Source organism: Dermacentor andersoni, chromosome 1 (genome assembly GCF_023375885.2).
Source record: "Dermacentor andersoni chromosome 1, qqDerAnde1_hic_scaffold, whole genome shotgun sequence".
Taxonomy (NCBI): domain Eukaryota; kingdom Metazoa; phylum Arthropoda; class Arachnida; order Ixodida; family Ixodidae; genus Dermacentor; species Dermacentor andersoni.
This window is the reverse complement of record NC_092814.1, coordinates 327,742,871-327,770,299: the sequence shown is the minus strand read 5'-3', so window position 1 is coordinate 327,770,299 and position 27,429 is coordinate 327,742,871. Positions and strand designations below refer to the sequence as shown.

Below are 27,429 nucleotides of genomic sequence, written 5' to 3'. Positions count from 1 at the left end.
TTTTATAACCTATACGTGTGTTGTTATATCCACTCGAGTGTTTATGCGCATTGACGGCTCCAGATTACCGTGCCGCAAGAAAATCTGCACTTCGGCTGCTTCTCTCCAACTTGATATGCAGACACCTGGCCCCAGAATTGCTATCGACTCTCTCAGCAAACCTATACCAACATCCCTCCTACACACACCCAAAAATAAATAATAAATAATAAATAAATAAATAAATAAAAAAGATAAAGGAAGGACCTACCTAAGAACGAGTGGTACAACAAGCTAAAACAACTCGCCACGAAAGTCTAGTCTCTATGCATGAACCTCGGCAAGTAGACGCCGCACTTTTTTTTTTCTACGGCAAGAAACATAAATCCCGATTTTTCCACAGTACGTACATTCTTTATTCGCGTTTTATTTGCTCCATCTCAGTTGCTTAGCATGCGTTGTGAAGGGCGCTAGTGTTGATGCTTCCCGGTTTTCTTTGCTTACTGCAGTAGACGAAGAATCACATAGACAGAGCGAGCAATAAATAAACAAATAAATGAAACGAGCGGGCACAAAACAAGGACAAGAAATGAGCGCGGAACACATGGGGTCCCTCCCAGTCATACGCTTGAGCGATCAGTGCAGCCGCAAGCACGAACAAAACAGCAAAATGTCCCGAGTGTAATGTCACTCTTTGTCCAAAACATCTGCAAACTTCCATCGCTCGGCAGAACATCCTTATGGAGAGCGGGGATCTCCTTCGAGCCAAGCAGGCGCTGAATACCAGCTTCAGGAAGCTGCCTAATGCGCAGCCAGTCCCCGATCCTTTCTCTAGTCGTAAGATTTTTGCTTATAGGGGTCTTTACTATACTGAACTGGCAGTATATTTGTATTGGAGCAGAGTTAAAGGAAATGTCCTGGTGGTGGTGGTGGTGGGAGTTAAAGGAAATGTCCTGCTCTGAAGTCCGCATCATTTGTCTGTATTCGCTCCTGTAATTTTTTTTAAACTACTCCGAGTTTCCTTTGCTAGGACTAACTTGCGCTTACGTTTCTCTCAGCTTACCTCATTTGGTGAGCTGGCATCTTGGGTTCGGGGACAAAAAAAAAAAAAAGAACGGTGCCAACGGGACGCAGATTACGGAAGCCCAAATCTTGACACGAAAAGAGCGCTGACTCTTGACTAAGGTAAGTGAACGAAGCTATTTTCTTAAAGTCCAGAATATAACCATTATAAGGCTGACTAAAATTTATCTTCACTTTTGTCCTCTGAAATATATATGTTACCCAGACTGTCTAATATCCGCGCTTTGCATGCATGCATGGTCGATGCTGTCTCTCGGGTCAGTTATGTGTTAGCGTGGAAGCGCTACAGCGGTTAAGCTTTCACTGAAGTGCGAGATACCTTGGCGGCCCCGTTTGCTTGTCTGCAGCGAGGATGAAAACCCGCGCTGTGATTATTTTTTGCGTGGCCTCAAGGCGAGCGCCGTGATATTCGAAGTGGTGGACGAACTGTTGACAAAGACCTTGAAAAAAAAAGTACGTCGAATGAACCACAGTGTGGTGCGTTTCATATTGATCTTTGCCGCCTGCCTAGTACAAACGCGAAGGGAGAGCTTTCAAAACTGTTTGTGAGAATACGACGACGAACTGGTTTAGACATTAAGTTATTTACATGTGAAGCGCTTCCCACAACAGTCAGTGCTCGCTCATAGCGCACAACAGAGAACTGTTAAGGCTCGCAACTCGGACCTGAGACGACGGAACATTGATCACTACGCGCTGTTCGTCGACCTTTAGTCCACATAAGCGGCGCATGTGGCCGCTGTTTTTCGTTCCGTCGTTAGGAACCGATGTAGAACGTCCAAACTAGCTCAGTAGTGCCCGGAGAGACAAAGATTTCATACCGAAATCATTGATAGGAAAGTCATGACGAATATACCTTTTTTAAGGAGACAGGAGTGCATATATTTTATTACTCACCCTCGCCCGCATGTAAAATGCATCGCGTCACGCGCTTTTCTTGCTGAAATATGGCACAATTAAGAAAACGGAATCAACTGATAACATGAGAGAGAGAGAGAGAGACAACTTCATGTAGTCGCCTGCAGAACGACACCATGACTAAATGGCGCCGTGACGCGGGCCCTGACGTCTTCTCAGCGGGTGGTCTCGACTCAACTCCAGCGCGTGTTACTCCCGCGGTCGGTCGCCCTGAGGGGCAACGTTCCGTCGGTTTCGCTCGGCCTTTGTCTTTCAAGAGCCGCCGAGACCTGCTGGACGGCCCAGGTTTGGCTTTCGTGGTCGTAGCATTCCGCCGCAGCCGCGAGTCGCGGCAGAATCGTTGTACTTGTCGTAGCCTCATTGGGGAACTTGGTGCAATCCCATAGGATGTGCGTCAGGGTGGCCCTCTCCCGCTGGCACACGCGGCACACATCACTCACATATAATTTAGGGTATAGATGAGTCATTAACACTGGGGTGGGTAAAGAACCAGTTTGCAATTGTCTGAACAGCACCGCCTCCGCTCGGCTCAGCCCCGGGTGCGGGGGTGGGAAAGTCCTTCGAGCCAGGCGGTGGAACTGTGTGAGTTCGTTGAACGTCGTCATGCGATCCTTGGCACTACACCACGTTGGACGGTCGGTTGCAGCGGCGCGGTTGGTTAGCGCTCGCGCCACTGCGTGTGCCGTCTCGTTGTGGTTATCGTGCTTCTCGGACGCATCGTTGCCCGCGTGCGCCGGGAACCACTTGATTCGAACATACCGATTCTGTCGTTGCAGGTCAGCCGAGCACAGAACGCGCACAGCCTCACCACACACTTTGCCCTTTGCATAATTCCGCACTGCACTTCGCGCACAAGACTGCACCGACTAAACCCATCACTTCAACTCAGACCTCAAGCCGGTGTGCACCGGCGTGAAGCGTCTCTTCTGTGTCGGTTATGGCTTGGAGTGGCCTTCACGAATGCCTACTCAGCCCTAATTGGAATGGCTGATAGTCCTGCATGTGATGTTTGCGCATGCGAGGAGAACATTGACCACATATTGTGCCATTGTCCTCAATTTCAAGCACAAAGACAGTATTTGTCCGACACATTGAGGAAACTCGACCATCGTCCTCTGAGTGAACAGACAATATTAGAGCACCGTCCCGACCGATCATCGGCTCAGAAGGCAGTGAAGGCACTTTTGTGTTTTCTCAGAACTTCTGGTTTGCTCGAGTGACTTTAACTGAAGTGCTGTCCGTACACGTACCTACACCTTCTCTCTCCCTTCTTTCTCTTCCCCTTCTCCCTTCCCCCAGTGTAGAGTAGCCAACCAGACTATTGACTGGTTAACATCCCTGCCTTCCTGTATTCTTCTCTCTCTCTCTCTCTCTCTCGCACTTCGCGAATCGCACAACACTGTCTGGCACCCGGGGTCGGCGATGGCTAGGGCAATGGCCACCTCCTCCGCCTGATACGCCTCGCGGAGCCGTAAGCTCGCCGCTGCCCTGGTCGCGCCGGACGACGCCATGATGACGGTAGCTACGAACGCCGCGCAGTCTCCCTGATATTCTGCCGCATCCACGAACCTTGCGTGCTCGTCCTTGGCGTGAAAGTCGATGAGGGCCATGGCCCTCGCCGCTCTTCTCTCCTTGTTATACTCCGGGTTCATGTTTCTCGGGATGAGGTCCACCCGAATCCGGCGCCGGGTTGCGTCCGGGACAGAAACGTCGCTACTCGCCGCTTTCGCTCCGGGCGTGAAGCCCAAGTATTGGAGTATGCGCCTGCCGGCTTCGGTCATAGAGAGCCGCTCCAGCTGGGCGGTCCGTTGCGCGTCCGCAATTTCCTCGAGGGTATTGTGTACCCCCATGCTCAGGAGCTTGTTGGTGTTCGTACACTCGAATAGTCCGAGCGCCGCCTTGTAAGCTCGGCGTATCAGGGCGTTGATTTTATTCCTTTCACATTGCATCCAGTTGTGGAAGGCTGCAACGCAGGTGACGTGGCTGATTACGAAGGAGTGCACAAGCCGAATCAAGCTTTCCTCCTTCATCCCGGCCTTGCGGTTGGCAACCCGTCTAATGAGACGTATTGCGTTAGTAATCTTGGCTGTAAGGCGGGAAATAGTCTCGCCGTTGCCCCGTCGCTTGTCTATAATCATGCCGAGCACCCGGATTTTGTCGACTTCCGGGATCACGTGGCCGTTCCTCGTCACGATCTTGATGGCCTCGTAATCCCTCGCTTCGCTCTTCTTACGTCTGACGTACTTCGGTGGTAACACCAGCAGTTCTGACTTGCTCGGTGAGCAGATCAAACCGGAACCGTTCAGCTGGTCTTCGATCGCGTCGACGGCTTCTTGCAGCGTGCTCTCAATGTGACCATCGCTGCCTCCCGGAACCCACAGCGTGATGTCATCGGCGTAGATGGTGTGCCGGACGCCCTCGACGCGGGATAGTCGCTTGGCCACCCCGATCATAACGAGGTTGAATAACAACGGCGAGATGACCGAGCCCTGGGGGGTCCCGACACTGCTGAGCCTCTTCTCTTGGAGCCGTAGATCGCCGGCGCAGAGCTCGGTAGTCCGCCCCGTCAGAAAGTCCTTGATGTAATTGTACGTTCTTGCGCCCATGTTGAGTCTGGACACCTGGGCTAGGATCGCAGAGTGCTTCACCTTGTCGAAGGCGCTCTGCAGGTCCAGCCCCAGAATGGCCTTGTTGTCTTTCGTTAGGGTGTCATCGTCAATGATATCTTTCTTCAACAGAATCATCGCGTCTTGGGTGCCGAGGGAACGCCGAAACCCGATGATCGTGGTGGGGTATAGTCCCGACTCCTCCAGGTAATCCTGCCACCTACACATGAGGACGTGCTCTAACACCTTGCCCACGCAGGACGTGAGCGAGATGGGCCGGAGGTTGTGCGTGTTCGGCGGCTTGCCTGGTTTGGGGATGAGTATGGTCTTGGCAGTCTTCCACTGCTGGGGCAGTGACCCCGCACTCCAGCACTTGTTGTAGTAACCGGTGAGGTTTTCGATGGCCACATCGCTGAGGTTCTTGAGCGCTCTGTTCGAGATGTGATCCGGGCCGGCCGCCGACTTGCTGTTTAGTTCGTGCAGGGCCGCTCGCACCTCCTCGACGCTGATGTCGCGGTCAAGCTTCTCGTTGGCTTGACCGCCGTACTCAGGATGCCTTTCCGTGGGTGTAACCGGAAGGTACTTGCTGTTTATGCGTCTGATTACTTCAGTTTCCCCGTTTTCCTTGACTGCTCTGTGAATGATCTTTGCGAGGCGGTCGCGTTGGTGGGATTTTGTTTTAGTCTCATCGAGCAGATGCCGCATCAAGTTCCAGGTTTTGCCGCAATGCATCTGCCCGTCCGCAGCATTACATATTTCATTCCATTGTTGCGTACAGAGCAGCCGACAATGAACTTCGATGGCGCGATTCAGCTCCGCCACCTTCTTCCTTAGGCGCCGATTTAGTCGTTGCTTCTTCCACCTGTTTAGGATAGATTGCTTTGCTTCGAATAAGTGCGCGAGGCGGCTGTCAACCTTGTCGACCTGCTCATCCGTTTCTATGATTTTGGTCGCCTCCTTGACCTTCCCCGCGATGTGCGCTGACCATTCCTCTATGTTCTCGATTTCCTCCATCTCCGTTGGTAACAGGCTACGGAAGGCTACTGATAACATGAAGGAACCACGAAACATTGCAAGATTGCGAGGCCAGGCAGATTGTTAAGTGTATATAGCATACATCGCTTAGTTTGGCGACACGTACCGGAAGGACGAAAATTTCACGTCAGTGCACTATATAGAAGTTTATAGTGCTGGCTACCTAGTGCGTTATGCAGGTGATGCCTCGATAATTTGGTGTCGGGCTGCTGAGCACGAGGTCGCGGGACCGAATGTCGGCCACGGCGGCCGCATTTCGATGGCGACGAAATGCGAAAACACCCCTGTACTTAGATTGAGGTGCACGTTAAATAACCCCAGGCGGTCGAAATTTCCGGAGTCCTCCACTACGGCGTGCTTCATTATCAGAAAGTGGTTTTGGCACCTGAAACCCCATAATTTAATTTAATTTAAATAATCAATGATTTGTTAGTCGACCTTTTTCTTCTTCCACGGTGCCTGACTGTGCTTTTAGGTTCGGTTAACGCTCACGCCCCCGCCTGCTGTGGACCCTTATGAAATGAAAGCGGGGGAGGGGAGAGACAAAGGGGAGGAAAGACAGGGAGGTTAGCCAGTGTAAGTACCGGTTGACTACCCTGTGCTGGGGAAAGGGGTAAAGGGAATAAAAGGAGAAAGAAGAAGAAGAAAAAGAAGGAAACCGGAAAATTCACACAGTAATGCGATACTACGCGCTACAACACTCAAAGACGGTGGCACAATTCGCATGTCCTTAAATACTTCAGCAAAGCCCCTACACTCTAAAAACAGTTTGCACCCTTTGAGGTGTATATTTGTCCCACAACAATAATCGTCATCTGCCTTGCTTGCGTTTCCTTTCTTGAAAACTCGGCGCTCGCTACTTTCCTGTCGAGAATGCTGCGTCACACTGATAACGCGCATGCCGTTCGTGACTGGGAAGTACCGGGCTCGCAGCGTTAAAGAAAGGAAACGCGGGCAAGACAGATGACGATTATTGTTGTGGGACAAATATACACCCCTAAGGGTGCAACTGTTTTTAGAGTGTAAGGGCTTGAGTGCCGAAGCCCGTCTGGACCAGTGTCCTAGAGCTTTTTTCTCTATAAAGGGGCGATTGTCCAGTTTTTCGAGCGCGAACGCCACTGCTGCGTTCTTTGTAAGGTTGCTGTTGTCCGTAAGCTTTCTCTGACCTATACGGCAAATCCTGTGTGGGATAAAACGCGAGGTACGGTAATGTGAGTCGCAGATGGGAATTTCCCGTACTTTATCAGCCTCAAAGTACTTCCACCTAACCACACTGCTCCGGCAGGGTGAGTGTGAACTGCATTTCAATACGACAAGTTTTTCTTTCTGAAAAGAAAAATGACGAAGAAATAAAGCGATATATACCTGAGGCTTTCCGCATAAGAAGACTTCCAACCTTCCCAAGTCGGTTACCATAGCGCTTCAATGACATATCGCCGAAGCGCCTATTGCTGTAATAATGCCACTTAGTAAATAAATAGTTAACCATGCTGTACAAAGCTTGAACTGTTGGCTTTAAATTCTTTTATTTATTTATTTTCTTGTTTTTGTCGTTTTTTGACCTCGCAGGGAATTATTTTAAAACCGTATTGCTGCTGTTTGTGTTTGCATAGAGCCACTTGATTGCTGTCGAGCCACATATTTTATACGGTGTCTAAAACCACCGCGTCACGAATGGGGCCCGATATTTCAAACAGTCGATTTCAGGGAGCAATAAAACGGCCTGATCGACAACGGTATATGGTCACATGGCATATGACGCCGACGGGTGACCGCTGCGAGGATTGACGTCCACTGGATTGCTCCGAGACAGAAACACGCGAGTGGTATACATGACAGAGAGAGAGAGAGAGGCAATGGCACCGCTTGGCACGTTGTGCAACCGTAGTAATTAAAAGGTCTCCAGGAACGTTTTTTCCTTCTGAGCCGCTGTGCATACCACATATAAAATGTAGTCGTCTGTGTTGCCTCTATAAGTAGGCTTCTGCGTTTTCAGTTTCTTATTTGTTTTCCCGCAAAATTCGGAATTTAACCCTTAATAAATAGAAATTCTGCGGTTTTACGCGTCAGAACCGCCACCTCATTATAAGGCAGGCCGCAGTGGGGGACTTGAGAAAACGTTTGACAATTTGTGGTTGTTTGACGTACACCCGATGCAACCGGTACACGAGCGTTCTTGCGTTGCACCTGCACCGGAATGTGGTCGACGAGGCATGGCCACGCAACGCCATAACTACTGAGCTACCGTTGCGTGTACGGATTTCATCGGAGGACGGTCTTTTACAGCGCGATGAAATTCGGTGTTCCTCGTCGTTTTTAGGATTGCTCACCTTTCATTTCCCCCCCCCCTCCTCCCCCCTGCCCCAAGCACACGGCAATATAGCCGCAATTATTATTGACAGTCAGCTTTTCCAATAGCAGAACGATTTATCGTCATCATTTACGCCTTTCAACACCCTTTCAACGTTCGTAATGAATACAGGAAAAGCCAGCCGATCCAGTGCAGAATGTGAAACAACGGACCATTGAGTCGGGCATGTATCCTCCGGAAAACTATGGGCTCAACAATTTCTTCAACATCGATCATAACTCTGATATTCTGATAACTCCCTTAATAGAAAGGTAGGGTCATGTCCGAGTGGTAAAACGGTAAAAAAACAACTCATGTGTGCCGAACGCTGCTAGTAGTTTCCTATTCGTATTTGAGATCAGAATGTAGCGCTGTACTAGGATGACTCGCTGGTTGACAGGCACGGTCACTGCTAGCGGGAACACGGGAGCTCGTGACATCGCTTCGCGGAGCGCCAGCACCGGCATCTCGTAAAGTCTTGCGGCGTAAGGGCGACCAAAGCTGTTATAGCGTTTTAGTACAGCGTTATTACGCTCCGCTAAGCAGCTGAGCGGAGCTCAAGCGCGAATGCGCATGCGCCGTCCGCTTAGCCGCAAGCGAGCTAGCGGAGCAACAAACACGGTCCGCTTGCAAGCTGCCTGAGCGGAGCGTCGCTGCCGTCTTTCGCTAGCGAGGGTGGTCAATGCGCGCGCCCTCTCTCGCGCGTGCATCGAGGCACCTCTCTTGCCTCACTCTTTCCAAGATGGCTGCCTTCAGTTACATGTGCTCGATCATGCCGTGCACTTCAACCGCGCCTTTATGTTCGTCTGCGCAGCGCAAGCGACAAAAGCGATTTTGCATAGACGAAGGTTTGTGTTTCCTACAAGAAGTTACAAGTGCTGACCCATTTGCAAACCCCGCAGCGTAGGAGGGTGTGAGAGATCGCGCACCAGCTTCCGAGAGCGAGGCGGCGGCAGCCACACGCGCGCGTCGCGCGACTGCCGAATTCACCAAGCTTTTCGTTCGGAAATGATCTTTGCTATTGGCCGGCCGCCTTCCCTAATAACATGTCCAGCATCAGGACTGGTTGGATTTTCTCTGACGAAAAATCCTCGCGTAAGATCTTGCTTTGAATACGTGCACGGGGCTTTTTCAGGTCAACTCGGTAAAACCACTGGTGGCGACAAGCTGCCGAGGCAAAATTGCGATATTTCACAACATTTAGGTTTGTCGCTTTGCGGGGCCAATACCAGACCACCCTCCCTTCTTACAACGGTCACACCGATCAGATGCATTTCTTCGCCTAAAGCTTGCACTCGTGTAGTGTAGAATAAACGAATGAGGGCGAAGAAAAAGAAGAGAGCACGATATAATGCCATCCGACACGGGATCAAATGCTCCCCGTCATCAATGAGGGAGAACCAAACAGAAACATATCGTGCTAAGACTGTGAACACCAAGACGCCATTTCTCTGTCCGCTTAACGTGGCGAGCGATAAAAATGTAATCGAGAAATTACATAAACGCAAAATACGAAATCAAGTCAGAACATTCAGCACACGTTTCCTGTCTTAACAGTGCAAATGTGAGTGTCTTCCTATTTTGTCTCTTTGTTTACGGGGTTGCTCATATGCAAACTTTACCTTTTGGGCATAAGACACTCTCTAGAGTTATGTCTGCAAAAAGAACTGACGTTGCAGTCTGCTCAGATTATACATTACCTGTGGTTTCTTCCCTCCTGCGGCTAGTTCATACGAAGCGAACACAGAAACACGCGCACCGGCCACCATTCCTTACCCACCTCCTGTCACACACGTCTCTTCCCCCCCCCCTCGTTTCCCCCCGTCTTCGTATTTCAACTGAACCCCAGTCGCTGCGGAAGCCGCACAGTTTCACGCGAGCTGCACGCATTCCCTAGGCAGCGCAATGCGTCTTGTATTCGTGTATACATCCTGCGGTGGCTCGATCGGGAGAAACAAAAAAGAGATATTTAAAAATGTCGATTCGATCCGAATTCGGGAAACGAAACTAGAAAGGGAGGGAGCGGGCGCAAGCGCGCGCAATGTGGTTTTGTAAGCCGAGATTATGCACTTCCACCGACGCCGCGGCAGAGCCGGAAAGACAGTGGGAAGTGCAGAAGCGATTCGAAAGGCCGGAAAAATGCGTTCGTGCACTTTTCTTCCAAGGCACCCGACCGACTATACCATAGGCGCCTTTGCTCGGTCCTGTTGCGGTGCTCTTGGAAAGAAAGAAAAAAAGAAAAAGGATGTTCTCTAGGAGGAGAGCGGCTGTACCCATGATGCAGTATATACATGCGTATAGTATACGCTCGCGCGATTTCTGCCGAGGTAAGCCACTTTGGGCGTCTCGAGCGATGGCGCCGTCAATTCGAATGACAACAACGTGGTTGTTGCAAACGCCCAGCGCGTGGTTCCCCCTCTTTGCGATCTGCCAAGTGCTCGCGTTCGCAATTGTTTTTTTTTCTTTTCGTAAACTGCCTGCTCTGCAGGGGAAAAGCGGAGGTCATGCACACCTTAGTCATATTTCTTTCCGCTGCCAACCCATTTCGCCTGTCTTCTTTTCTTATTATTATTATTATTCTCTAGGATTCCCTGTTTCTCCTCATGTTCCTATGCTGTAGTCGCGGTGGTACGCTTTCTGCTCAAAGGGCAGTAGCTCAAGCGTCAAGTTTGCGCGGCAGTCAACTAGCTACTGAGAATGTTTGTACGCGTGCTTAAAAAAAATAATCTTGAGGTTTTACGTCGCAAAAGTGCACAGCAGGTTATATGGGACGCCGTATAGCGGAGGCCTGGAGATTAATTTTAACTGCCTTGGTTTCTTTAAAGGGACACAAAAGGCATATGCTAAGTTGACGTGGACTTTTATAAATACCATTCCCAGTTATTTGCAACGCTTGTTTCGTGCCAATACTTAGTTTACGAGAAAATTGGATCTCAAAGGTCCGCATACCTTTATCGAAATCCAAATCTCCCGCCACCCAACCGGGGAGTGGTGACGTTGCATACACCATCACCGCCCTTTGCTGCCATCGGTGAGCAAAACGGCGTCCTACAGACGGCGCTACAGTTCTGTGCACAAAACGGAAACGCGCGGCCGCAGAGAAACCGAGCCAAGACAGAGCGGTGGATTCGCCGCTGCAGCTGCATTTGGTTAAGTGGCGTGGACCGTTTGGGCATCCCGCGACATAACATGGAAGTGGAATCCCCTGCTGCTTGCAGTTTGTGCGAGTTTCGCGAGCCAGCAAAGCCATCGCAGCAGTATGCGATAATGAAACTATTGAACCGCGAAAACACGGGCAGCGCAGAATGTTAAGAACGGCCCACTGAGGAGCAAGTTTTGCGAGCCAGGTGCGAGAGCGGCGTCGACTTTTCCTGGAAAGCCACCGCAACACTCTAGCCACACAGCGTCACTAAGTCTACTGTGTGTGGAGAACAATACGCGCTCCCTCGACTCTCCGTCGCTGGGGCCAAGATGAGTTCGACGAACCAGGCTTTGTGACGGAACCCGTCACCGCCGACCCTGTCTGCTATTAGCAAGGGAGGTCCCGAGGGAACGTAGTTGGATGCCCCTTCCCACGCGCCGTTCCTGACGTAAGCCCTGAGTTCTGCGAAGACCGTCGGACCTCGGTGCGGTCCGTGAAACCGGTGTGGAAGTGTCTGTGTGTGCGCTCCCGCTCAAAGGCGGCTAGTCTACTGGTCGAACGTTTCCCTCACCTAGCGATCGAGGGAAGACCGAGTGTTTATAAACCGCTGTTGTGCGGCTGCTCAGGGTACTTTCTCGCAGTCATGCTAGACTCATAAACTGCAACGTCCTTATGTAGATACTGTAAATAAACCCATATTCCTCGTTCTCGATGAGAAGCAGTCCTTCCCTTCAACAACGTCCTCAGCGTGGATAAGTTGGACGACGGCATGGGCCAGCTACCATCTAATTCATGCCCAACTCCAATCTTGACAACGAGTTACGAGCGGTGGGATTGACCTCCCAATCCTTAGAAGAGTCGAGCGATAACGAAACCTTTAGACTGCCCGCGTCGTTGTCAAGGGTAAAACGAATGAGTTCGTTTTTTTTTTTCGAGAAATGAAATATAACTGTATAAGTAGAATATTTTTTCGTCTTATAACACAACGCAATGATGTTTTTATAACGATTGGTTGAGTATTAGTGACGGAATATAAATGAGGAGTGCCTTCGTCATCGGGCAAGTGCTTGAATGTCCCGGTGGATTCTCTAATCATGTCCGGCATATACCTCAATTTCTCGATTACTAAGGCTCTGTTCGCAATAATATTGACGCCTTACAAATTCTCTAGCACTTATCTATCACTTTAGTTTACTACTGGCCTTTAGTATCCTTTTAACATCCACCCAAAGCACGATACACGAGCGTTCCTACATTGCATCCCAATCGGAATGGCGCCACAATGGACTGGAATCGAAGCCACTACCTTGTGCTCAGTAGCATAGTGCATAGCCATTAATCCATCGCGGCGGGTGTACGTTCAGTAATACTCATAGAGCTCAGTCACAAAAGTATCCGAGTTTGCATTTGCGTAACGTTTTGCGAATGCGAAGAAGGGTCGACCATACGCGAGTTTATTTGTGTCGCTGCGCCACAAGCGCGAAGAGCTTGCAAGAGTAAGCATCTCTAGACTAGTTGGTTACGGTTGAGACAAACATAGGGATATTGTGTCACCCACCAGAGTACCTTTCTTTTTTTTACTTGTTTTCATTCACTCAATGTTTAGTCTCAACGTACAGACAGCTGTCTTCGATTGCATTTCTTCGGGGTTGTACGTGCGTCTCACGTGATCATAAGCGCCTTGTATGCAGCTGAGAACACCGTCCGACGAGCAATGATTTGAAGGCACCGTAAGTACTCTGGACGCGCATCTGAAATGCCGTGTAAGCCCTAAGAGAAGAACGAGCAGTCACTGCAGCCCAGAGATTGTCCAGATAACTTCATTATCTACGTATAGGCAGTAATTAGAGCTAGTCGGTCTGTGATATACTGGGAGACTAATTTGCCTCAAATGCACTAGGACGGACATGACAGAAAGTTTTAGATCAGGGGACGCTAACCGCCGGGCGTACAAAAGAACCCAAAACGAGCCCAAAAAAGCGCGAATGGTCCAGAATGGACTTTGCGTACCCCAACCCCTGGTACGGTTTGCGTCCCCTAGTCTAAAGCTCTCTAATAGCGCGGGAATAGCCCTATGCTTTGTTATTCTTATGACCACTCTTGCAATTTTAGCGCTATCTCAGTTTGCCAGTTTGTTACTGAGAGCTACACTAGCATTGCATCTTAAACTGAATGTGTTTGCTCAATAGATAACTCATTGTTACCGAGTGTGTTCACGGAAATTGGGTTTATTAGCAGAGCGTGCTGACTGCTAAGTGAGATTACATTGGAGCGTTTATTCGCTTAAGCAGTGAAGCATGCTTGCTCTAGATGCGTGTGTTGCAACCTCTGTATGCAAGCGTGAGTGGTTGCAACGGTATATTCTACTTGCATATGTTGTATAAAGATTATGACTTTTGTCAATTATATAGCCTCCGGTATTTTGTCGCAGCACAGAAGAACACCTGGTGACGTGGGATGTATTGATAACTTAAAATCTGTTAACCGAACCCCCCATCAGATAACCAGCTCAAGCAAGGTTATTCAAATCTGAAACCGTGCTTCCGCTGTGGAAATACACCTCTTTTTTCTTCTCCTGTGACTTGCAACATGCGGAAAACAAGTTGACAGCCTGTATATAACTCACCGCTCGGGTTGGAATCCCCTTAGGTCACCAGATGAGCAGTTCGACCTGAAGAATGCAGAAGAAAAAAGAACGTGGAAGGCTGTAAAATTTCTGAGTACGCTGCCCCACAGGGGGCCAATCGACAAAAAGAAAATGTGACATGCGCAACAATAACACTTGCTACAGGTGTGGACAAAAGTAATTGGAACACGGGGCTGTCGTCGAACTGCCTCCCAATGCCCTCTATCATGGCTGCTAGAGGGCATTGTGACTGATCATCTATGATCGCCGGCCTGCTTGCATATGTAATCCAATATCCTGCTTCCCCTTGAAGCTGCCGAAGGCCATAGGAGTGCAGTTCGGCCACTGCTCCCGTGTTCGAATGATTTTTGTTACGTGCCAAGTTAAAAGCTTTAGTTGCTGTAGCCGAGAGAGAGAGAAATCTCTTTATTGAAAATCCAGAGTGTTCAGCCAGCGTATTTTTGCCTACATGCTACCCTGCAGGGAATGGGAAGAAGGAGAAGAAATGCCCTAGAAGGTGGGCAGAAGAAAAAAAGGAAAATAAAATAAAAAATTCAGGTCGCGTCCTGTTATCAGTAGTACGACAAGTGTCCGATGCGATACATGCAGACGGTAAATACAAAGTAAAATAAAACCACAGTCTTGATGCGACGACGTGCGTGAGCCATAGTTTAGACAGTAAACCGATTGACTCAATATATGAGAACAAGATGTGCAGGGCTTCGCGCTGTTTTGATGGGCAAGGCCAGGGACCGAGCATCCGTTTCAATGTGAAGGGGCCTTGGCTGAACAGACATTTTTGGTGGCTACGCTGCCAGCTGTGCTCTTCATTTGTTTTCTTTCTTGAAGTATAACGTTTCCCGTTCCTTCAAGCGCCGTGTCGCGAGCCGGTGTATATCCTCATGTACTTTATATATCCTTTAGTTCCTCTGTACCTACTGAAGATGGTAACAGCAAGATCGAACTACGTGCCTAACGATTTCCCTTCGTAGATAAATAGGATGTATTCGCTTTATTGCACCATATGCATACTGCCGCTGCCACCCGCATTGGTGGCGAAACGCATAGGTCTGTTATTGTGTTTTTAAAACAACGTTAAGTAAAGCCAGTGCAAAGACGTTGACAAGTGTTCATCAGATAAAGAACCAGAGGAACTACTTGCGCTGTAAAATTCTGGCGTTCATCAAGCATCCTGAGGAGCGGCTACGAGTCTACGCCCGTGATTCGCCGGCACTGAGTCACATCACGCTCAACGGCGGAGAGAACTTGCTGTTTGTCCCGTCGCATGAACCCAGCATTGGGAGTTTCATATTATGCAATTTTAGCAATATCGTCTTCAAGAGGCCTTTGCGCACCTAACGAAGCAAGCTTCTTTTTCTTTTGTACTCTATTTGCGTTATTTTGTACTCCTGGCCGATAGGGTGCCCCAATTTTGGGACTCCTATTTCTAAAACTCCCTGTTAGTACTTTGCACACTGGTAACGTGCCATCTAAAATCACGCGCGTCATGCCCTCTCTTTCCAGCCCCCACTCCCGTTCTTCAGTATGCGAGAGAGGCTATGCGAACATGGCCTTTCGAGAAAAGGCATCGCAGGAGAGGCGCGCGCCGTCCGCGCTGCTTGAAACATTTTTTTTACAGGCTATGCGAGCTCTTGTTTGGCGTTCGTAGCCCTCAGAACATGCTTAAGACATCATTGTCGTTCCTCGTCAATAGTAAGTCTATTCACCGCCACTGGAGTTGTGTATAAAGGTGGGCTGTATCGCCGTTAAGAAAGATTACCTCATCTCTGCATACGGCGTTATGTCGGCGTGTGAGTGAGTGAGTGCGTGTTCAGAGAAAACAAAGTGCTTCTGGCCAACTGAGAAAAATGGGTGGTAAAGCATGCATACGTACTCAGGGCTCTGTATAAGAAAACAGAGAACAACTTCTAAAGGCCTCTTCGAATTCGGAAAGTCACACTTATCATCTTTATTGGATAAAGTGACGATGCTGGCACCGGTTCTAAGAGAAGCTGGCAGTCGCGATGCTCTGTAAGCTTCTTCAGCACGCTCTTAGAAAGGCTCGGTTTCGCGGCGGATAAGGTGCGCTGCCGAAAACGGGAGCCCTGGCTAATAGGTGCGCTGGAATATCCTATTATCAGCGCGCCGACACCGAGCGCTTCCGGCCGCCATCGTGGGCTAGCTAGAAGGGGCCGCTCATTAGCGAGGCGCCTGAAGAGACGGCCCACCGCGACGCGCGTTTGCGAGGTAGGGATAGTGCGAGAAGCCCACACGCGCTTACACACACTCACGATGTGTGCCCGCTGTGAGCCGCGCAGAGTGCGTTGATGCGCTAGCACATGGGCGGAAGGCGGGATAACTACTGGCTGCGTGGCGGCGCACTTACCTAGCAGCCGCGATAGGAGCGTCCTCGGTGGCCGTTAACAGAAACATCGCTTTCGCGATGCAGCGCCATCAGAGCTGCAGGCACAGTGAAGTCATCTGTCTGGCGGGTCAAATACGCGCAAAACCGAACTCTACGAGGCCTCATTAATTAAACCGCTGTAGCGTGGGGAAACGATAGAGCTGGGCTCCCGTGCCGGAACGATAGTTCTACAAACAAATTAATACGCGAGTTGTTGAACCAAGGAATAACTGCCGTTGGTGTTCGCAAAAATTCAGGACTTCCTCAGATGCGTTTGAATGTAGACATCAAAGCAGCGCAGTTGGGGCGGGAAGTGCAAGAACAAGATATTCATTAGCACTAGGTCTTACCATTTCGAAATGTAGTCCCTAGTGGGAACGTGACAGTTAGGGAGCTGCTGCTGCAACTTTGCTACCAGTTAACTTTGATACCCAGCAGCAGAAAAACTTCGAACCACTATGAGCTATGTCGATGGTGTCAAACTCATTCCGATGAAGCTGCCAACCGATAATGGTGCCCAAGAAGAGCGGCCGCAGCGACATGCGCTTCGCGTTTACGGCGGGACCATCGACGCGCATGCCCAGAGGCGGAGCGCCGAAATCTCGGTGACGTATCCACCAGATGCAGATAGTTGATGTGTATGCAAGTGGTTTATTCCTTTATAGACCTGGAGAAGAGGCAAATCCGCAATATCGCTAAATTCTCACGCCCTTCTCATAAAAAAAAAATGTATGTGTGCAAGAAAACAACAGCTACTGCCTTTACTCGTGGTATACCTTAAATTAAACAGGATATTTTGATTTTATTTTTTTGCTAGTGTCAGTTGTATTTCATATGCACTCCCAAACAACTCAAATAATAGTCACTTCTTGTGCCCTACTATTCCAAAGAGGGTCTGTTGTATCGTCCAAAAGATTATTCATTGAGGGCTGGTATTTGCGGCGCTTCCGTCCGAGGGAGTCGTTATGTATGCAACGTCAATTGGTCGCTCGAATCAATTTATTCTTTTTCGAATAAAGGGCGCCGTGTGATAAGTTTAGGCAACTTTAGCAATCCCGATAGCGTAGTAATTAAGGGGAGCACTTTCTTCGAAATAATTTCTGCATAAGAGGGGCATTTTGGCTGGTTGATTCATGATTACGAGCAGTAAACAGCGCTAAACAACAGGACAAAGAGAGGGACACAGACAACAGCGCTGACTAACAACCACTTTTGAATGCTTATTTTTTTTTATTCTTATAATACTAACACTACTGACGCGCAGCCTGCTGCTGCTATAATATTTGACATGTTGCGCATAGTTTTAGATTCCTTTGAATTGACCACGGAGCATCCGTCAGACAACAAGCTGCGTTTCTTAGACTTAGAGCGATCGTTCTCAAGCAATCATGTATGTTGGGGTTACGCTCCTCGGTCTCATAAGAGCCTTCTTCCCTTTTCCTCCGCGCACTTAAAGATAGTTAAGCGCAGTATTGCAAGATCTTGCATCAAGGCGGCCTTCATCAGGTCTTGTGACCACCTAGTAGATGCAAGCTTCGAATTGCAAGTAGCCAGGCTGAAGCTCGCAGGTTTTCCGTTACCGATTTTAATTAGCATCACTGAAAGCCTCGCAGCAAGCCTTAAAAGAAAGCAATCGGCAGCTACTCAATCTGAGAATCGCTCATGGCAAATGGTTGCGATTACCCCATATGTGCACCAGGTTGCGCGTAATCTCAAAAAGGTTCTCAGCAGGGCAGGCTTTTGGTTGCTATTCACTTCCAGAAATAAGTTAGGTGACTTGTGCCACAAAGTCAATCGGGTGACCGAGAACAACAAAAAAAAGTTGTAAAAAGCAGCACAGGCAAGGTTTGTTGTTGACTGTTGTGACTGTGTGGTTTCTAAGATTCCTCTTTCATGCAAGCGTTTTTATATCGGTCAAACGGGGCGGTGCATCAATGACCGCATGCGCGAACACTCAAATAGAGCTCAAAAACGAGCTAGCGATAGTCAATTATCCCTGCATTGCAATGAATGCGGCTGCAAGCCGTCTTTTAATGATGTGAATCATCTCTCAAAATACCGCGATGACCGTGCACGTCTTATTTCCGAAGCTTTCCACATTCATAATAGCGGCGAAGCATGTGTAAGCCTTCCCTCCATTTCTCTCCTTCCGAAAGAGATTGCCTACCCTTCGCTTTAATTGCAATTTTTGCCCCTGCGCATGCTGAATTCTATTGATTCTGTGCTTTGAGACAGAGGTTGAGCATATATATGCTGACTGAAAGAATAAAGACACTTGGCTGTTAGTCAACGCTGTTCGCTGTGTCCCTTTCTTTGTAGTGTTGTTTAGCGCTGTTCACTGCTCGTAATTTCTGCATCTTACAAGGGTGCTCACAGCACGGCAATCCAGTACTTCAGACGCTGATTTTGTTTTCACAGAGCTGCTGTGCGAGATCGCCGCTAACTCGAGATCTTTGGCTGTAGTGCTGCGTATAACGTCTTAGTGACTGCAAATTGCAGGTTTGCATCTTTTCAACTGGAAGACAGGACGAAGCATGCCGTCCAACGATTCCACAAGAGGAAGACCTTGTTGTGAGAGAAACGCCCCACTAGCCCGAGGGGAAACCGTGCGCGCAGCGGGATCATACCAGCGAGGTATGCCTGCGGTATATGGAGAGCGGTCTTTTCTTTCGAAATAAAGAAGTTGTTGTGTGTCAACGTTATGGGCTTCCCCTTCCGTCCCTGTCTCATGTTCAGCTGTTTTAGGTTTAACAACTATGTGGTTTACAGAGCTGTCACGTTAAATAGTTCCGTTAGTATATTAACGTTACCGTAGAAATGAAATTATACATAGTATTTCAGTTACGTAGAACCTAGTTATCTAGCAACGGCAGTGAATTTTTTAAAGCGCATCTCTTAGGCAGCCGTTCGGGCGGCGAGCGTAGGCGTCCCTCGTAACCGAGCGAACGAGCCCAGGGAAGAATGAAAGAGCCAACGCGGAGTGCAGCGGGCGATCAAACACTGCGATAGTGAACAGAGCGCGAGGAGGACAGCGGAAGACGAGGGTATGGCGAAAGCGCAAGAAGAAAAGCGTAGTGCGGCGCAAGACGGGCTCACCGGCGACGATGGCTACGAGATGCCACCCGTGTATACGAGGTGCCAGGAGAGTGTTTCTCTTGTTCTTTGCGGCCCCTCGCATGTTCTTTGTTAACATGTTACCCCTCTCCCCTACATTCAATTGGCTACGTCTTTCGTCTTTTGTCTTTCCTCCCTTGTGGACACGATTGAATGTGCCCCTGTTGACGTATGGGTTATTCACAAACTGCCTACCTGGTTCGCTTTCCCTCTATCCTTTTTTTCTTTTTTTTTTCTAATGCCACTGTATGTACGCGCAACTTTCTACTCCGGTTATTGCACCACTGTATGTGCACGCAAGTTTCTATTCACGATTTTGTTCTGTTTTTTAGGGAGAAAAATGTATAAACTGAACTCTGTGTGGCCTGCAATCCCACTTTTGATGAAGGCCGGACTCCGGCCGAAACGTAAGTAAGGCCCTGTTATTTTTTCCTGGGTGCTTCTATTCTTCAAACTATTTTTGTGCCGGATCCTGTGATTCTCCGCTCCACTGATATATATATATATATATATATATATATATATATATATATATTGTTACGTGCAGCTGACGCCCAATGCTATTTACAGTTTATTTACAGGGAAGCTAACGGAGGCCAAAATGGCGACGCTTTATCAACCGGGGGCACATTTCGTCTTCTTCCTCCTCAGTACAGCCACACTGTGTCGGCTGCTCCGTATCAATATATATATATATATATATATATATATATATATATATATATATATATATATATATATATATATATATATATGGCCGCCCCGACTTCACGCAGTCGGGTACGGCCAAGTGTCCCAATTTTTCCTTTGTTCTAATGAACAGCAATCAATAAATCTGATTTACTTCTGATGAAGCCTGACAGCTTCGTTGCATTTGCTCTTTTGTCTTCTGTTGCATTGTCATAAACATAAAGGTGGCTTACTTTTTGTCGTGGTGCTATAGTTCTGTTGTAGGCCCTTTGTATTGGCAGCTGTATTATTCACGCAATTACTGCACCCGTCTTGTCATAAATCGCGGCATGGTAGGACTAAAAGAGAGGGCATCTTTGTTACTCGTAGACAGGCGGCTCCTGCCAACTGACAGGGTCGGTCATCGCCAGCTGCACCCTTCCCTCCTCTCCCAAACTTCCCGCCCCGAGTTCGTTGACTCGAGAGTTGGCAACCCTACGTGTAAAGCGGAGGACATGGGTTTGCCTCCCAGCGGTCGCAAGTTGCTTTTTCGTCCACTTTTCTTTAACTTATCTTTGCTACATTTCAATTGAAAAAAAAAAAACAATCTGCCCTTTGCTTCCCGGTCTGCTTGTCACAGCCGTGCGACGACTCTCATAATGAAGCCCGTGAAAGCAAAGGAAAAGTTCACCGTTATGGATAATTCAACTGCACAAACAACAACGTAAAGGGAAACGAAAGCGGATGCAAAGATAACTCACCGTAGGTGGGAGCCTAACCTACATCTTCCGCACCATGCGCTTGCGGTGATGTACGAATTAAGCTCCCGCAGCGCGATTAGCTTGCCCAACAATACCTTGATTTGGACAAGTTGGTTCATCTTGACAGTTTCCATAAAAACGCGCTAAAGAGGAAGACAAAAGGAAAAAATACAACAGGACTGGCGCCAGTCCTGTCGTATGTGTCGCAGAAAGTCGACGAGTGTGCGGTTAACTCGTTGCACGAAATCATTTCTTTGTGAATACTTAGGAACTGTAAAGGCATGTCGACAGTCGAGAGTTCCCAGCTTTCCTTCGTATAATAGAGATTCGAATCATGATCTGTCAGAATCAGTTCTGGAACGATGTGTCGAACGACCTCTGCGCGCAACAAAAAAAAAAAAAAGAGGCCTAATCCTTCGCGATGATCTCCAGGGGCGGGCAGCTTGGACCCACTTTGTGGAATTATCAACCGCCAACAGTACTCCCCAATCGCCTTCTAAAGACCAAAGGTCCATGGAATCAATCCAAATGAGTTCGAATAACATTTGCGGCAGTGTTATGTGCTGCAACGGGAACTGACTTATCGCAGACGGCTTTCAGCGCCGAAAGCACGTGCTTGAAGCCACGTATGCTTTGGTTTCGCTCCTCCGTGAGATTTGTGGTGGCGTGTGGATGGTTGAGGCAGGCTCACACGAGACCACCCGCGTTTTGAAGTTCAGCGCACTAGAATTAACCTCCGGCGTTGTCAGACGCATCTCCAGCATTCGTAGATCTTGTGATGCGGTTGTGGAACCAATGTCTAAACAGTACGGTTGAGAAGCGAATCTGTTCCCGTCGGAACCGTGCAGTACAGATATGCGCTGAAAGGGTACAACCACATACGGGTGTCATGTGTATGTCAATTTTTCGGCCTGTGCAAGCCTTGTATCTCAGAGCGTCATCTTAGTAACCTTTGTTATAATGACAACAATGGCTACGCTAGAGTGCGCACTTGAGATTAACTGATGGATTAAGGAATAATAACAACTCATAGCTACGTGCGGATTACAATGCACGGCAGAGCGAATAGTTGCCCAATGATTCTTACCACCACTGGTGCTTAACATGCATAAAAAAGTCTGTTCGCATTCTTTTCGCATACAGACGCAACCGCAAGGCCACACAGTCAAACCATGACCTCGCGCTTACAACTGACTTAGTACACTGTTTTTTTTTTTTTTTTACAGACTCTGCAGTTTTCTTTCCATGCCATACTGCAATTTTTACTACCTTCAGCATACCATGATATTCAAGGTTATTTCTGAGCGCTTCATTTCTTTTAAAAAAATGTGTCATTGATCTAAATTTTAAGTAAGCCCAAGCGAAGGAGAATATAGTTGCGATTTAATTGTGGACTACGGAGTGGGCTACATGTCTTACACAGCGATATCTCTGAAATATAACATGGATATCTTGCGTGCCGGTGAGAAGTAATGTGAAGGGACTGTTGGCCACAATTTCCAATTCATTAGCGAATTGTTTTTTTTTTTTCTTCTCGTATCCATACAGTCTGTTAGTCAGCCAGGGTTATTCGGCTTATCATCCAAAGTCAATATCTGCCTGCTTTTCTTTTTCTTCTTTAACAATGTCAGAGCCAATTTGTTGACACTACGGCCCAAAGCCACCATATACACTTAAGACTAGCTCCGAAACTGAAAGGACGCCTGCTTCAAAAAATTGGACTTTGGTGCACGTTCATGGTCCATGCTCTACGTTGTAAATTGGACCGCATACGTTTTTCTTTTTTTTTTTTGCAACGCGCCGTCTAGTCAAACTGCAAACAAACACGAAGCATTGTGTCGAAGAATTTTGGGAAAGGGAGTTACCGTCTCTCCCGTTCAATGCAATGAGCTATTGCCTCCTCTTCGTGGCATTATACAGCCTCCACCCGAAAGCTTGCGGAAAACACCTCGTATACAGAGCTACTGCATACCGGAATTTATACCGCGCAAAATATGTAGGCAAAAGAACAACTAAATGCACAAGACTGCGATAATGCTGAATGCGACCGAGCTTTGGGCCTTTTGTGCGTGTGCGCACGTGCGCGAATTGATCCGTGGCAAAAGCGTACGCTCCGCGGTTCTTGCACCCCCGCCTCGCCTTCAGTTTGGTCGTTTTCTTTTTCTTCGTTGTCCATTACCTTTGACGCCGTGCATTTATCTCGCAGCCAGTGATGCGCGCAGTTGTATTCATCGTCGTCCTCGGCTAACGTCAATTTTCTATTGTGCCTCGAGAAATGCGCAGCACTGGATGCGTCCTGACTTCAGTACGCACCCACTATACCTCTCTATGCAAGGCGGCTCAATTTTTAGAAAGTATTTTCTGTTCTTCAGATCACCTCGCGAAATGCAGGAAATGCGAGCTACTCGCCCACGCAGAAATCGAGAGCGGGAGTCGGTAAAAAAAGAAAGAACAGTGAGATGACGCGGGGCGCGCAATCACTTTTCACATCAAAAACCGTCTATGGCCGCCTGTGCCCCAGAGAGGCCCTGCTTTTCCAGAAACGGAATCGCACTCGTCCCGCGATTCTTTGAAGTTGCGTGGACGGACAGATAAGTTTTTGTGCATAAATAATCAATGAATTCTCAATACCTGTAATAACATATCAGAGTATATGCATCCTTATACGTGAGCGGGGGGTGCTTCTCTCTTGGGTTCTATTCAATTTCGACGTAGTGGAAAAAAATTTCAGCGCGAAATGCTTGTCCTACATTATGTGAGCACGTTGCCAATAAAATGACCCATGCAGTCAGGTATATGTAATACAAGAGAGACCACGCCACACATCCTCTGCGACGACCCTGATTAACGGCACAGAATGTCAGACACTTAACGCCACATTGCCTGTTTCTTTAACTACAGACCGCCTCTGGAGTGAACAAAAAAAATTAAAATTAAATTATGGGGTTTTACGTGCCAAAACCACCATTTGATGATGAGGCACTCCGTAGCGGGGAACTCCGGTATACTATGGACCACCTGGGGTTCTTCAAGGCGCACCTAAATCTAAGTACACGGGTGTTTTCGCCCCCATCGAAATGCGGCTGCTGTGGCCGGGATTCGATCCCGTGACCTCGTGCTTAGCCCTTTCGGAGTGGAAGATGCTGGGGATATAGATCAGCAGTCAAGGTGCACTGCGAGCAACAAGAGCGCGTTTAACATTTTTAACGGAAAGCGGTCTCACCTGCAGGCTCTAAAACTACGTGACAGGCGCCTGCACATTATGGCGTGGGTGAGATGCGTGCGAAGGGCGTGCCATGCATATCGCACATGCACATAATTCACTGCGCACTATCATCGTCATCCACACTACCGCCTTTCCCTTTCCTTGCTATTTTCGCTGCTCAGAGTATAGCAGACCAGAGACAGGTCATCCGGCCGACTTGGTTTGCCTTTCTCATAATAAAATGTTCTCTCTATTCCTCACGGGTGAAATCTATGACCAAACTAAATCCCCCTTCGAATTTAGCAATACTTAGCGCAATCTGTTGGCATACATTGGAGCCAAATTAACACAGAGCTTTATGTGCAGTATAAGGGGAAAATAGAAGGTAAACCTAGATTTTCTTAGAGAAGATCGGCTTTACAACGGTAAAACTAAAAACAACAAACTGGAGTGGTTATTTTACTCTGGTAAATTAAATTGTACGAACAGCACTCATGAGCACTCGGCTCCACGAAGAGACTCCCAGATAATATTGAGCGGAATCTCAAGGTACTCCTAAGAGCCACATTCTCAGCCAAGATTCTTTAGCCAAGAATCTTTAAAGCTATCATTCTAGACACGAGTTCCTTTCGCGTGCAAGAAAACCGAAGGAGTATAGCTTTTCTCTTTTTTTTATTAATGGCACGAGCATCGAGTGACACTCTTGTTTCTTGCGCAGAACTTCCGGTTCACCTCCTGAGAAGACCGGTAGGAAATTCCAAATAAATCAGAAAAACATTGGAAAAAATAGTACAGTAGAAAATTAATGTATTTTGTTATAGATATAATATCAGAGCATAAGTTCAGTTACAAGCTAGGTTATTGATGTCCCTGGAATTATTAGAATTAATTAGAAATCACTGAGGCAACAGGGGCGAAATTCAAGATAAATCAGAAAGAAAAACGAAAAAAAAAATAGTACAGTACAATATTCATGGGTTTCATTATAGATACAATATCAGATCATAAGCTTAGTTACAAGTTAAGTTACTGAAGTGCCTGGAATAATTAGAATTAATTAGGAATCACTGATTACCGCACACCAAAGCAGAGAATCGCAGACTTTAGAGACGGACGGCCGCATTTCGATGGAGGCGAAACACGAAAACACCCGTGTACTTAGATTTAGGTGCACGTGCGCGTGAGCATGACTTTGACGAAATTCCTGGAAACCCCGTTATAGAAAGCGGAAGGAGTGACGCCGCACACAAGGAGGTCGCATGATATTTAACCGTCCAATTAATGGAAAACAGTTGCCTCCGCGTTCAGTTCGTGCGTTGCGTTCGCCTAAAGTTAACCTAAAGAACACCAACGCCGAGGTGCGAGTGCCACTAAGAGACACATAAGTCAAAGATTAGGGTCGCCTACTATTCTTTTATTTGTCATGTAGTAATGCGAAAGACGCTTCTTTTGGTGGAACAGTTCAAATTTCGGCGATGTCCGGTATTCTGCATTTATAGGACACCACAATTTTCAGCACTACTTTTCATGCTCCTGCGTAGTTGTTTGCGCATTCAATTGTGCCTTTTCTTGGACAATCCAACACACGCTGCATTTTCACGCTCTGCCTGAATGTAGAGAACCTTTCCATTTTTCTCTCACTGAAATGATACGCGTTTAGACCCAACGCGACTTGCACTCACGAAGAACGGGCAAGATACAGATGCACATACAAGTGCACATTTCTTTTTTTTTTTTTGCATTCATTGAACCCTTAATACCACTTATAGATCGAACGTGAAATGATATAATTTCTGTACTAATTCTTCCTCTCGCTTTACCATGGTGGAACCTTCTAAAGCATGATTGCACTCGAGAAATCTATCCGACAAGCATGCGCCCCTCTCTTGGCCACGCGACCGGCTGTAAGTGAACGAAAGAAACGCGGAAAATATGCTTCATCTCGCTAATGACGGACGCGGAAATTCGTGGCCCCAGCGAAGCGGAGTCGTCGAGAAGTGGAATAACGGAAAGGAGAACGCACGGAAAGGGTGTGCCTGCCATGCATAGCGACGATTCCGCAATCATCGCTATTCGAGTCGAATGCTTCGTTGAGTCAGTCCGGGCCGTAAAATGGAGTAGGCGAAATGCACGGCTCACCTCCACAACATACCGCCAACATCTCGCCGCTCCCTCAATTCTTCTCACCCCTTTTCTCCTTCCCGGCTCGTCCTGCTCGCTGATATCTGCATACCGCGCGCGGGTATGAAATGCCGCTACAGCTGGGCTGCCGCTATACACGTTTACTAACGCCAATATGATGCACGCAGGACCGCTCGCGAGACTTCCGATCTCTCCTGCGTGCTTTGATTCGATACTTTTTTTTTGCCGTTGTTGTCCTAATAATAATATACAAGTCTTGCCGGAAGGGAATTTGTGAGATTGAATCAGCCCTCATTCGAATTCGCAGGTGCGATGAAATATCTCGTGCGCGAAACGCGGGAAGGATACGTAAAATGATTCACCGGCAGCGTGCACAAAATATATAGAGATAAAATCGTGTTTCACATGGTTAATTCGCAACAGTCTGGCACGTTATGCTATCATTGGTTATTCAGTTAAGAAGTCGGCATGCTTTGCAAATAGCCACAAGCCGACATAATGTGGACATTATTTACATCGTTATTTATCGTTCGATAACTCATGACAGTGGCGCGTTCCTTGGCACTCTGCTCTCCATGTCGAAATTGCGTTCTATGCCTTTCAGGCGCTATGTGCACAATTGAGCACGTCAGTATGGTGCATAAAAACTATAAGCACTGATGAAAACACTGATGTTCAAAATGTGTCGCAAATATATCGAAATACTTCTGATTGAACCTGCACTGCAAGCGTGAATATTATACGTAATATGTTTTAGTAAAAGGAGTCCGAAGGTAGATGTCAGGGTGTTCGCTTACGATATTTGTTAGTCGTCGTGTAGCGGTTTCACTTCTTTTAATCTTTTTGACAATGTTTCACGTCGAGCATGCATATAGTTCAAGCGGCTGGATGGGTGCTTTCCAAGATGTTAGACACAAAATAGTTGATACCCGCCCTAGTTGCTCAGCGGCTATGGTGTTGGGCTGCTGAGCACGAGGTTGCGGGATCGAATCCCGGCCACGGCGGCCGCATTTCGATGGGGGCGAAATGCGAGAACACCCGTGTACTTAGATTTAGGTGCACGTTAAAGAATCCCAGGTGGTCGAAATTTCCGGAGTCCTCCACTACGGCGTGCCTCGTAATCAGAATGTGGTTTTGGCATGTAGAACCCCATAATTAATTTTTTTTTCAATAGTTGATGTTCTCCTCTCTGGCATTCTTGTAGGGGGCTCACGCACGGAGTTCAGATTATACAGGGGGTTTCAGCGAACAAATTCAATTAAAAAAAAATTGCCTACGGCTACAGATAGCACAATTCTAGTGCATGAGCTGGTCTAGTCGGAGAGGCGGGCATTACTTGCACGAGAAATTGAAATGCATAATAAAGAAATAAACAACAATTCACTAATTAAGATT

General features: G+C 47.8%; 1 protein-coding gene across 1 annotated transcript in view; it reads right to left on the bottom strand.

Annotated features, from left to right (window-relative positions):
- The window catches only part of Ccn (cellular communication network factor protein Ccn), a 344,692-nt gene that overhangs the window by 166,276 nt on the left and 150,987 nt on the right, over positions 1-27,429 (bottom strand). Inside the window, exon 2 of the mRNA XM_050166655.3 lies at positions 13,740-13,784. The gene's annotated coding sequence lies outside the window, so the exon portion shown is untranslated. The remainder of the gene's footprint in view (positions 1-13,739; positions 13,785-27,429) is intronic.